Source organism: Coturnix japonica, unplaced genomic scaffold (genome assembly GCF_054131305.1).
Source record: "Coturnix japonica strain WE unplaced genomic scaffold, WE-NBRP24 Scf058, whole genome shotgun sequence".
NCBI lineage: Eukaryota > Metazoa > Chordata > Aves > Galliformes > Phasianidae > Coturnix > Coturnix japonica.
In genome coordinates, this window is record NW_028188961.1 from 1,018,911 (window position 1) to 1,030,457 (window position 11,547).

The following is an 11,547-nucleotide window of genomic DNA, read 5'->3' on the forward strand; positions in this document are numbered from 1 at the left end:
GCCGCGGGGGTTGACGGGATGTTGGAGGACTCCGGGCGCCGCGGGAAGAGGAGAGCGGAGAACGGAGAGGGGTGAGGGGTCACGTGGGCAACCCGGGGTGGGTCACGTGGTCATGGGGGGGGGGGGAAGCGCAGGGGGTGATGGGAGGGGGACAAGATGGCGGCGGGGTGGGCGCGGTGTATTATGGGAGGCGCTAAGGGTCATGGGGGGGGGCTATGGGGTCTTTATGGGGTCTCTATGGGGCTCCATTGGGATCAATAGGGCTCTATGGGGTCCCTATGGGGTCTCTATGGGGTCTCTATGGGGCTCTATGGGGTCTCTATGGGGTCCTATGGAATCTATGGGGCTCTATGGGGTCTTATGGGGTTCTATGGGGTCTCTATGGGGTCTATGGGGCTCTATGGGTCCATATGGGACTCTATAAAGCTCTATGGGGGGGCTTTGGGGTGTCTATGGGGTTCTATGGGGTTTCTAAGGGGTTTCTATGTGGCTCTATGGGGCCCTATGGGGTCGTATGGAATCTATGGGTATCTATGGGGTCCCTATGGGGCTCTATGGGTCCCTATGGGTCTCTATGGGGCTGTATGGGGTTGTTATGGGGTTCTATGGGGCGCTATGGGGTTTCTATGGGGCTCTATGGGGTGTCTATGGGCCGCTATGGGTCTCTATGGTTCCCTATGGGGTTCTATTGGGGTCTCTATGGGTCCCTATGGGGTTCCTGTGGGGCTCTATGGGTCCCTATGTGTCCCTATGGGGCTTTATAGGGCTCTATAGGGCCCTATGGGTCTCTATAGGTCTCTATGTGTCTCTCTGTGTCCCTATGGGGTCTCTATGGGTCCCTATGGGTCTCTATGGGGTCTCTATGGGTCCCTATGGGGTCCCTATGGGTCCCTATGGGGCTCTATAGGGCTCTATGGGGTCCCTATGGGTCTCTATGGGGTCTCTATGTGTCCCTATGGGGTCCCTATGGGTCTCTATGTGTCTCTATGGGTCTCTATGTGTCTCTATGGGGTCTCTATGGGTCCCTATGGGGTCCCTATGGGTCCCTATGGGGCTCTATAGGGCCCTATGGGGTCCCTATGGGTCTCTATGTGTCCCTATGGGTCTCTATGGGTCCCTATGGGGCTTTATAGGGCTCTATAGGGCCCTATGGGTCCCTATGGGCTCTATAGGGCCCTATGGGTCTCTATGGGTCTCTATGGGGTCCCTATGGGTCTCTATGTGTCCCTATGGGTCTCTATGTGTCCCTATGGGGTCCCTATGGGTCCCTATGGGCTCTATAGGTCTCTATGGGTCTCTATGGGGTCTCTATGGGGTCTCTATGGGTCTCTATGGGGTCCCTATGGGTCCCTATGGGGCTCTATAGGTCTCTATGGGTCTCTATGGGGTCCCTATGGGGTCTCTATGGGTCCCTATGGGTCTCTATGGGTCTCTATGGGGTCTCTATGGGGTCTCTATGGGTCCCTATGGGTCTCTATGGGTCTCTATGGGGTCTCTATGGGGTCTCTATGGGTCCCTATGGGGTCTCTATGGGTCCCTATGGGTCCCTATGGGTCTCTATGTGTCTCTATGGTTCCCTATGGGTCTCTATGGGTCCCTATGTGTCCCTATGGGGTCTCTATGAGTCCCTATGGGGCTCTATGTGCCTCTATGGGGTCCCTATGGGTCTCTATGGGGTCTCTATGGGTCCCTATGGGGTCCCTATGGGGCTCTATGGGTCCCTATGTGTCCCTATGGGGTCTCTATGGGTCCCTATGGGTCTCTATGGGGTCTCTATGGGTCTCTATGGGTCCCTATGGGTCTCTATGTGTCCCTATGGGTCTCTATGGGTCCCTATGGGTCTCTATGGGTCCCTATGGGTCTCTATGTGTCCCTATGGGTCTCTATGGGTCTCTATGGGGTCCCTATGGGTCTCTATGGGTCTCTATGGGTCCCTATGGGGTCTCTATGGGTCCCTATGGGTCCCTATGGGGCTCTATAGGGCTCTATAGGGCTCTATGGGGTCCCTATTGGTCTCTATGTGTCCCTATGGGGTCTCTATGGGTCTCTATGTGTCTCTATGGGTCTCTGTGTGTCCCTATGGGTCCCTATGGGGTCTCTATGGGTCCCTATGGGTCCCTATGGGGCTCTATAGGGCTCTATGGGGTCCCTATGTGTCCCTATGGGTCTCTATGGGTCACCCCCCATCTCCTACTTCCTACTTCCGGTCAGAGCCCCGCCCCCTAAGCGCTCCCTACCGGAAGTGATGGCGGCCGCCCGACTCCGCTCCTGGGGCCTACACCACGACCACCAATATGGCGGCAACGGGCTGCCCCAGGTGGGCGGGGCTTAACGGGGAGCAGCCAATAGCGAGCGGGGATTGCCCTCCTGTGGGCGGGACTTAAAAGGGATCAGCCAATAGGAAGCGGGGATTCCTCTTTGTGGGCGGGGCTTGGCATGGGGGGGATAGTGGTGGGTGGGGCTTTGTGCTCCAGAGGGTGGGCGGGGCTTAAGAGGGATCAGCCAATAGGAAGCGGGGATTTACTTCCTGTGGGCGGGGCTTAGTGTTGGGCTCAGCCAATGGGGGAGCGGGTTGTGTGTGTGGCGGGGCTGCTGGCCAATGGGATGTTTGGGGGGGAAGGGAGGGGGCGGGGCTTGTTGCTGAGGGTGGCCTATGGGAGAAGAGGGGGGGCGGGGCTTCTATGGGGCTGAAGGGACACTTATGGGGCAGCTATGGGGCAGGGCGACTACTTATGGGGCTGCTATGGGGCCAAAGGGACACTTATGGGGCAGAAGGGACAGTTGTGGGGCATCTATGGGGCAGGAGGGACACTTATGGGGCAGCTATGGGGCAGGATGGCTCCTTATGGGACATCTATGGGGCTGAAAGAGACACTTATGGGGCACCTATGGGGCAGAGCGGCTACTTATGGGGCAGCTATGGGGCTGAAAGGTCACTTATGGGGCAGCTATGGGGCAGGGTGGCTACTTATGGGGCTGCTATGGGGCCAAAGGGAGACGTATGGGGCAGAAGGGACAGTTGTGGGGCAGCTATGGGGCAGAAGACACACTTATGGGGCACCTATGGGGCAGGATGGCTCCTTATGGGGCATCTATGGGGCTGAAAGGTCATTTATGGCGCAGCTATGGGGCAGGGTGGCTACTTATGGGGCAGCTATGGGGCAGGGTGGCTACTTATGGGGCAGCTATAGGGCAGGGCAGCTACTTATGGGGCAGCTATGGGGCAGGGTGGCTACTTATGGGGCAGCTATAGGGCAGGGCAGCTACTTATGGGGCAGCTATGGGGCAGGGTGGCTACTTATGGGGCACTTATGGGGCAGAGTGGCCACTTATGGGGCAGCTATGGGGCAGGGCAGCTACTTACGGGGCATCTATGGGGCAGAGCGGCTACTTATGGGGCAGCTATGGGGCTGAAAGGTCACTTATGAGGCAGCTATGGGGCAGAGTGGCTACTTATGGGGCTGCTATGGGGCCAAAGGGAGACTTATGGGGCAGAAGGGACAGTTGTGGGGCAGCTATGGGGCAGAAGGGACACTTATGGGGCAGCTATGGGGCAGGGCAGCTACTTATGGGGCATCTATGGGGCAGAAGGGACACTTATGGGGCAGCTATGGGGCTGAAAGGACACTTATGGGGCTGCTATGGGGCTGAAAGGACACTTATGGGGCAGCTATGGGGCTGAAAGGTCACTTATGGGGCAGCTATGGGGCAGGGTGGCTACTTATGGGGCTGCTATGGGGCCAAAGGGAGACGTATGGGGCAGAAGGGACAGTTGTGGGGCAGCTGTGGGGCAGAAGACACACTTATGGGGCACCTATGGGGCAGGGCAGCTACTTATGGGGCATCTATGGGGCAGAAGGGACACTTATGGGGCAGCTATGGGGCAGAGCGGCTACTTATGGGGCAGCTATGGGGCTGAAAGGTCACTTATGGGGCAGCTATGGGGCAGGGTGGCTACTTATGGGGCTGCTATGGGGCCAAAGGGAGACGTATGGGGCAGAAGGGACAGTTGTGGGGCATCTATGGGGCAGAATGGACACTTATGGGGCAGCTATGGGGCAGGATGGCTCCTTATGGGACATCTATGGGGCTGAAAGAGACACTTATGGGGCACCTATGGGGCAGAGCGGCTACTTATGGGGCAGCTATGGGGCTGAAAGGTCACTTATGGGGCAGCTATGGGGCAGGGTGGCTACTTATGGGGCTGCTATGGGGCCAAAGGGAGACGTATGGGGCAGAAGGGACAGTTGTGGGGCAGCTATGGGGCAGAAGACACACTTATGGGGCACCTATGGGGCAGGGCAGCTACTTATGGGGCATCTATGGGGCAGAAGGGACACTTGTGGGGCAGCTATGGGGCTGAAAGGTCATTTATGGGGCATCTATGGGGCAGGGTGTCTACTTATGGGGCAGCTATGGGGCAGAAAGAACACTTATGGGGCAGAAGGGACAGTTATGAGGCATCTATGGGGCCAAAGGGACACTTATGGGGCAGCTATGGGGCAGGGCAGCTACTTATGGGGCATCTATGGGGCAGAATGGCCACTTATGGGGCAGCTATGGGGCAGAATTGACACTTATAGGGCAGCTATGGGGCAGGGCAGCTACTTATGGGGCAGCTATGGGGCCAAAGGGACACATGGGGCAGAAGGGACAGTTGTGGGGCAGCTATGGGGCAGGATGGCTCCTTATGGGGCATCTATGGGGCTGAAAGAGACACTTATGGGGCAGCTATGGGGCAGGATGGCTCCTTATGGGGCAGCTATGGGGCTGAAAGGACACTTATGGGGCAGCTATGGGGCTGAAAGGTCACTTATGGGGCAGCTATGGGGCAGGGTGGCTACTTATGGGGCTGCTATGGGGCCAAAGGGACACTTATGGGGCAGAAGGGACAGTTGTGGGGCAGCTATGGGGCTGAAAGGTCACTTATGGGGCAGCTATGGGGCAGGGCGGCTACTTATGGGGCTGCTATGGGGCTGAAGGGACACTTATGGGGCAGCTATGGGGCTGAAAGGACACTTATGGGGCTGCTATGGGGCTGAAAGGACACTTATGGGGCAGCTATGGGGCTGAAAGGACACTTATGGGGCTGGTATGGGGCTGAAAGGACACTTATGGGGCTGCTATGGGGCAGAGCGGCTACTTATGGGGCAGCTATGGGGCTGAATGGCCACTTATGGGGCAGCTATGGGGCAGAATTGACACTTATAGGGCAGCTATGGGGCAGGGCAGCTACTTATGGGGCAGCTATGGGGCAGAAAGAACACTTATGGGGCAGAAGGGACACTTATGGGGCAGCTATGGGGCAGGATGGCTCCTTATGGGGCATCTATGGGGCTGAAAGAGACACTTATGGGGCACCTATGGGGCAGAGCGGCTACTTATGGGGCAGCTATGGGGCTGAAAGGTCACTTATGGGGCAGCTATGGGGCAGGGTGGCTACTTATGGGGCAGCTATGGGGCAGGGCGGCTACTTATGGGGCAGCTATGGGGCAGGGTGGCTACTTATGGGGCTGCTATGGGGCCAAAGGGAGACGTATGGGGTAGAAGGGACAGTTGTGGGGCAGCTATGGGGCAGAAGACACACTTATGGGGCACCTATGGGGCAGAGCGGCTACTTATGGGGCAGCTATGGGGCTGAAAGGTCACTTATGGGGCAGCTATGGGGCAGGGTGGCTACTTATGGGGCAGCTATGGGGCCAAAGGGAGACTTATGGGGCAGAAGGGACAGTTGTGGGGCAGCTATGGGGCCAAAGGGACACTTATGGGGCAGCTATGGGGCTGAAAGGACACTTATGGGGCTGCTATGGGGCTGAAAGGTCACTTATGGGGCAGCTATGGGGCAGGGTGGCTACTTATGGGGCAGCTATGGGGCTGAAAGGTCACTTATGGGGCAGCTATGGGGCAGGGTGGCTACTTATGGGGCTGCTATGGGGCCAAAGGGAGACGTATGGGGCAGAAGGGACACTTGTGGGGCAGCTATGGGGCTGAAAGGACACTTATGGGGCTGCTATGGGGCTGAAAGGTCACTTATGGGGCAGCTATGGGGCAGGGCAGCTACTTATGGGGCAGCTATGGGGCCAAAGGGACACTTATGGGGCAGAAGGGACAGTTGTGGGGCATCTATGGGGCAGAAGGGACACTTATGGGGCAGCTATGGGGCAGAATTGACACTTATAGGGCAGCTATGGGGCAGGGCAGCTACTTATGGGGCAGCTATGGGGCAGAAAGAACACTTATGGGGCAGAAGGGACAGTTGTGGGGCATCTATGGGGCAGAAGGGACACTTATGGGGCAGCTATGGGGCAGGGCAGCTACTTATGGGGCACTTATGGGGCAGAATGGCCACTTATGGGGCAGCTATGGGGCAGAATTGACACTTATAGGGCAGCTATGGGGCAGGGCAGCTACTTATGGGGCAGCTATGGGGCAGAAAGAACACTTATGGGGCAGAAGGGACAGTTATGAGGCATCTATGGGGCCAAAGGGACACTTATGGGGCAGCTATGGGGCAGGGCAGCTACTTATGGGGCACTTATGGGGCAGAATGGCCACTTATGGGGCAGCTATGGGGCAGAATTGACACTTATAGGGCAGCTATGGGGCAGGGCAGCTACTTATGGGGCAGCTATGGGGCAGAAAGAACACTTATGGGGCAGAAGGGACAGTTATGAGGCATCTATGGGGCCAAAGGGACACTTATGGGGCAGCTATGGGGCAGGGCAGCTACTTATGGGGCACTTATGGGGCAGAATGGCCACTTATGGGGCAGCTATGGGGCAGGGTGTCTACTTATGGGGCAGCTATGGGACCCACACCGTGTTCCCCCCACAGGTCCCCCACCCACAGACGTCGGCGATGTCACCTTGAGCCCCCCCCAAGATAATGACCCCAATGTGTGGGGCTGACCCCAATATGTGGGGCTGACCCCAATGTGTGGGGCTTCGGTTTTCCTTGTTGAACCCGAAATTGTTGTTTTTCACCCCAAAATAAATGAGAAATGGGTTGGAGAGATGTGGGGCAGAAGGGGGAGATGTGGGGCAGAATGGGGGGAGATGTGGGGCTGGTGGGGGGAGATGTGGGGCAGAAAGGGGGGGGGATGTGGGGCTGGTGGGGGGAGATGTGGGGCAGAAAGGGGGGAGATGTGGGGCTGGTGGGGGGAGATGTGGGGCAGAAGGTGGGGGGAGATGTGGGGCAGAATGGGGGGGAGATGTGGGGCAGAATGGGGGGAGATGTGGGGCAGAAAGGGGGGGAGATGTGGGGCAGAAGGGGGGGGGAGATGTGGGGCAGAAGGGGGGGAGATGTGGGGCTGGTGGGGGGAGATGTGGGGCAGAAGGGGGGGGGAGATGTGGGGCAGAAGGGGGGGAGATGTGGGGCAGAAGGGGGGGAGATGTGGGGCTGGTGGGGGGAGATGTGGGGCAGAAAGGGGGGGAGATGTGGGGCAGAAGGGGGGGAGATGTGGGGCAGAAGGGGGGGAGATGTGGGGCTGGTGGGGGGAGATGTGGGGCAGAAGGGGGGGGAGATGTGGGGCAGAAAGGGGGGGAGATGTGGGGCAGAAGGGGGGGGAGATGTGGGGCAGAAGGGGGGGAGATGTGGGGCAGAAGGGGGGGAGATGTGGGGCAGAATGGGGGGAGATGTGGGGCAGAATGGGGGGAGATGTGGGGCAGAAGGGGGGGGAGATGTGGGGCAGAAGAGGGGGGGAGATGTGGGGCAGAATGGGGGGAGATGTGGGGCAGAAGGGGGGGGGAGATGTGGGGCAGAAGGGGGGGAGATGTGGGGCAGAATGGGGGGAGATGTGGGGCTGGTGGGGGGAGAGATGTGGGGCAGAATGGGGGGGGGAGATGTGGGGCAGAAGGGGGGGGAGATGTGGGGCTGGTGGGGGGAGATGTGGGGCAGAATGGGGGGAGATGTGGGGCAGAAGGGGGGGGATGTGGGGCTGGTGGGGGGAGATGTGGGGCAGAATGGGGGGGAGATGTGGGGCAGAAGGGGGGGAGATGTGGGGCTGGTGGGGGGAGATGTGGGGCAGAATGGGGGGAGATGTGGGGCTGGTGGGGGGAGATGTGGGGCAGAAGAGGGGGAGATGTGGGGCAGAAGGGGGGGGATGTGGGGCAGAAGGGGGGGGAGATGTGGGGCTGGTGGGGGGGAGATGTGGGGCAGAAGGGGGGGGGATGTGGGGCAGAAGGGGGGGGGAGATGTGGGGCAGAAGGGGGGGAGATGTGGGGCTGGTGGGGGGGAGATGTGGGGCAGAAGGGGGGGGAGATGTGGGGCAGAAGGGGGGGGAGATGTGGGGCAGAAGGGGGGGGATGTGGGGCAGAAGGGGGGGGAGATGTGGGGCAGAAGGGGGGGAGATGTGGGGCAGAAGGGGGGGAGATGTGGGGCAGAAGGGGGGGAGATGTGGGGCTGGTGGGGGGAGATGTGGGGCTGGTGGGGGGAGATGTGGGGCAGAAGAGGGGGAGATGTGGGGCAGAAGGGGGGGGAGATGTGGGGCAGAATGGAGGGAGATGTGGGGCAGAAGGGGGGGAGATGTGGGGCAGAAGGGGGGGGGATGTGGGGCAGAAGGGGGGGGAGATGTGGGGCAGAAGAGGGGAAATATGGGGCAGAAGGGGGGGATATGGGGCAGAAGGGGGGTAATATGGGGCAGAAGGGGGGGATATGGGGCAGAAGGGGGGATATGTGGGGCAGAAGGGGGGAAATATGGGGCAGAATGGGGGGATATGGGGCAGAAGGGGGGATATGTGGGGCAGAAGGGGGGTAATATGGGGCAGAAGGGGGGGATATGGGGCAGAAGGGGGTAATATGGGGCAGAAGGGGGGATATGTGGGGCAGAAGGGGGGATATGTGGGGCAGAAGGGGGGATATGTGGGGCAGAAGGGGGGAAATATGGGGCAGAAGGGGGGCAATATGGGGCAGAAGGGGGAGATATGGGGCAGAAGGGGGGAAATATGGGGCAGAAGGGGGAGATGTGGGGCAGAAGGGGGAAATATGGGGCAGAAGGGGGTAATATGGGGCAGAAGGGGGGGATATGGGGCAGAAGGGGGTAATATGGGGCAGAAGAGGGGGGATGTGGGGCAGAAGGGGGGATATGTGGGGCAGAAGGGGGGGATATGGGGCAGAAGGGGGGAAATATGGGGCAGAAGGGGGTAATATGGGGCAGAAGGGGGGAAATATGGGGCAGAAGGGGGTAATATGGGGCAGAAGGGGGGAAATATGGGGCAGAAGGGGGGGATATGGGGCAGAAGGGGGGATATGTGGGGCAGAAGGGGGGAAATATGGGGCAGAAGGGGGAGATGTGGGGCAGAAGGGGGGTAAAATGGGGTAGGAGGGGGGATGTGGGGTGGGATATGTGGGGCAGAATGGGGTAATATGGGGCAGAAGGGGGGGATATGGGGCAGAAGGGGGGATATGTGGGGCAGAAGGGGGGATATGGGGTGGGATATGTGGGGCAGAATGGGGTAATATGGGGCAGAAGGGGGGGATGTGGGGCAGAAGGGGGGATATGTGGGGCAGAAGGGGGGGATATGGGGCAGAAGGGGGGATATGTGGGGCAGAAGGGGGGAAATATGGGGCAGAAGGGGGGGATATGGGGCAGAAGGGGGGATATGTGGGGCAGAAGGGGGGATGTGGGGTGGGATATGTGGGGTGGTGGGGGGAGATGTGGGGCAGAAGGTGGGGGGAGATCCCCTATTTCCTGCCCCCCAACAAAGAACACCCCACTGCCCCCCTATATGTTGCCAGCCATCTTTAATAGCCCCCAATATAGGGGTCCCACCCCCATTATAGGGGTCCCACCCCCATTATAGGGGTCCCACCCCCATTATAGGGTCCCACCCCCATTATAGGGGTCTCACCCCCCATTATAGGGGTCCCACCCCCCATTATAGGGTCCCACCCCCATTATATGATCCCACCCCCCATTATAGGGTCCCACCCCCCATTATAGGGGTCCCACCCCCCATTATATGATCCCACCCCCCATTATAGGGGTCCCACCCCCCATTATAGGGTCCCACCCCCATTATAGGGGTCCCACCCCCCATTATAGGGTCCCACCCCCCATTATAGGGTCCCACCCCCATTATAGGGGTCCCACCCCCCATTATAGGGTCCCACCCCCCATTATAGGGTCCCACCCCCATTATAGGGTCCCACCCCCATTATAGGGGTCCCACCCCCCATTATAGGGGTCTCACCCCCCATTATAGGGTCCCACCCCCCATTATAGGGTCCCACCCCCCATTATAGGGGTCCCACCCCCATTATAGGGTCCCACCCCCCATTATAGGGGTCCCACCCCCCATTATAGGGTCCCACCCCCATTATAGGGTCCCACCCCCATTATATGATCCCACCCCCCATTATAGGGTCCCACCCCCCATTATAGGGGTCCCACCCCCCATTATATGATCCCACCCCCCATTATAGGGGTCCCACCCCCCATTATAGGGTCCCACCCCCCATTATAGGGTCCCACCCCCATTATAGGGGTCCCACCCCCCATTATATGATCCCACCCCCCATTATAGGGTCCCACCCCCATTATAGGGTCCCACCCCCATTATAGGGGTCCCACCCCCCATTATAGGGGTCTCACCCCCCATTATAGGGTCCCACCCCCATTATAGGGGTCCCACCCCCCATTATATGATCCCAGGCCCCATTATAGGGGTCCCACCCCCCATTATAGGGGTCCCACCCCCATTATAGGGGTCTCACCCCCCATTATAGGGGTCCCACCCCCCATTATAGGGTCCCACCCCCCATTATAGGGTCCCACCCCCATTATATGATCCCACCCCCATTATAGGGGTCCCACCCCCCATTATAGGGTCCCACCCCCATTATAGGGTCCCACCCCCCATTATAGGGTCCCACCCCCATTATAGGGTCCCACCCCCATTATAGGGGTCCCACCCCCCATTATAGGGTCCCACCCCCATTATAGGGGTCCCACCCCCATTATAGGGTCCCACCCCCATTATAGGGGTCCCACCCCCCATTATAGGGGTCCCACCCCCCATTATAAGGTCCCACCCCCCATTATAGGGGTCCCACCCCCATTATAGGGTCCCACCCCCATTATAGGGGTCCCACCCCCATTATATGATCCCACCCCCCATTATAGGGGTCCCACCCCCCATTATATGATCCCACCCCCATTATAGGGGTCCCACCCCCCATTATAGGGTCCCACCCCCATTATAGGGGTCCCACCCCCAATATAGGGTCCCACCCCCCATTATAGGGGTCCCACCCCCATTATAGGGTCCCACCCCCCATTATAGGGGTCCCACCCCCATTATAGGGTCCCACCCCCATTATAGGGGTCCCACCCCCATTATAGGGGTCTAACCCCCAATTATAGGGGTCCCACCCCCATTATAGGGTCCCACCCCCATTATAGGGGTCCCACCCCCATTATAGGGTCCCACCCCCCATTATAGGGTCCCACCCCCATTATAGGGTCCCACCCCCCATTATAGGGTCCCACCCCCATTATAGGGGTCCCACCCCCCATTATAGGGGTCCCACCCCCATTATAGGGGTCCC

The 11,547-nt window shown here is 59.3% G+C and overlaps 1 long non-coding RNA gene across 1 annotated transcript; it reads left to right on the forward strand.

Moving 5' to 3' along the window:
• The first annotated feature begins 5 nt into the window (after positions 1-5).
• LOC146751973 (uncharacterized) lies at positions 6-7,010 on the forward strand. Its single transcript, XR_014941081.1, has 3 exons — positions 6-71; positions 2,212-2,317; positions 6,835-7,010. It is a non-coding gene; the product is annotated as an uncharacterized LOC146751973 (long non-coding RNA).
• The last annotated feature ends 4,537 nt before the right edge of the window (positions 7,011-11,547 follow it).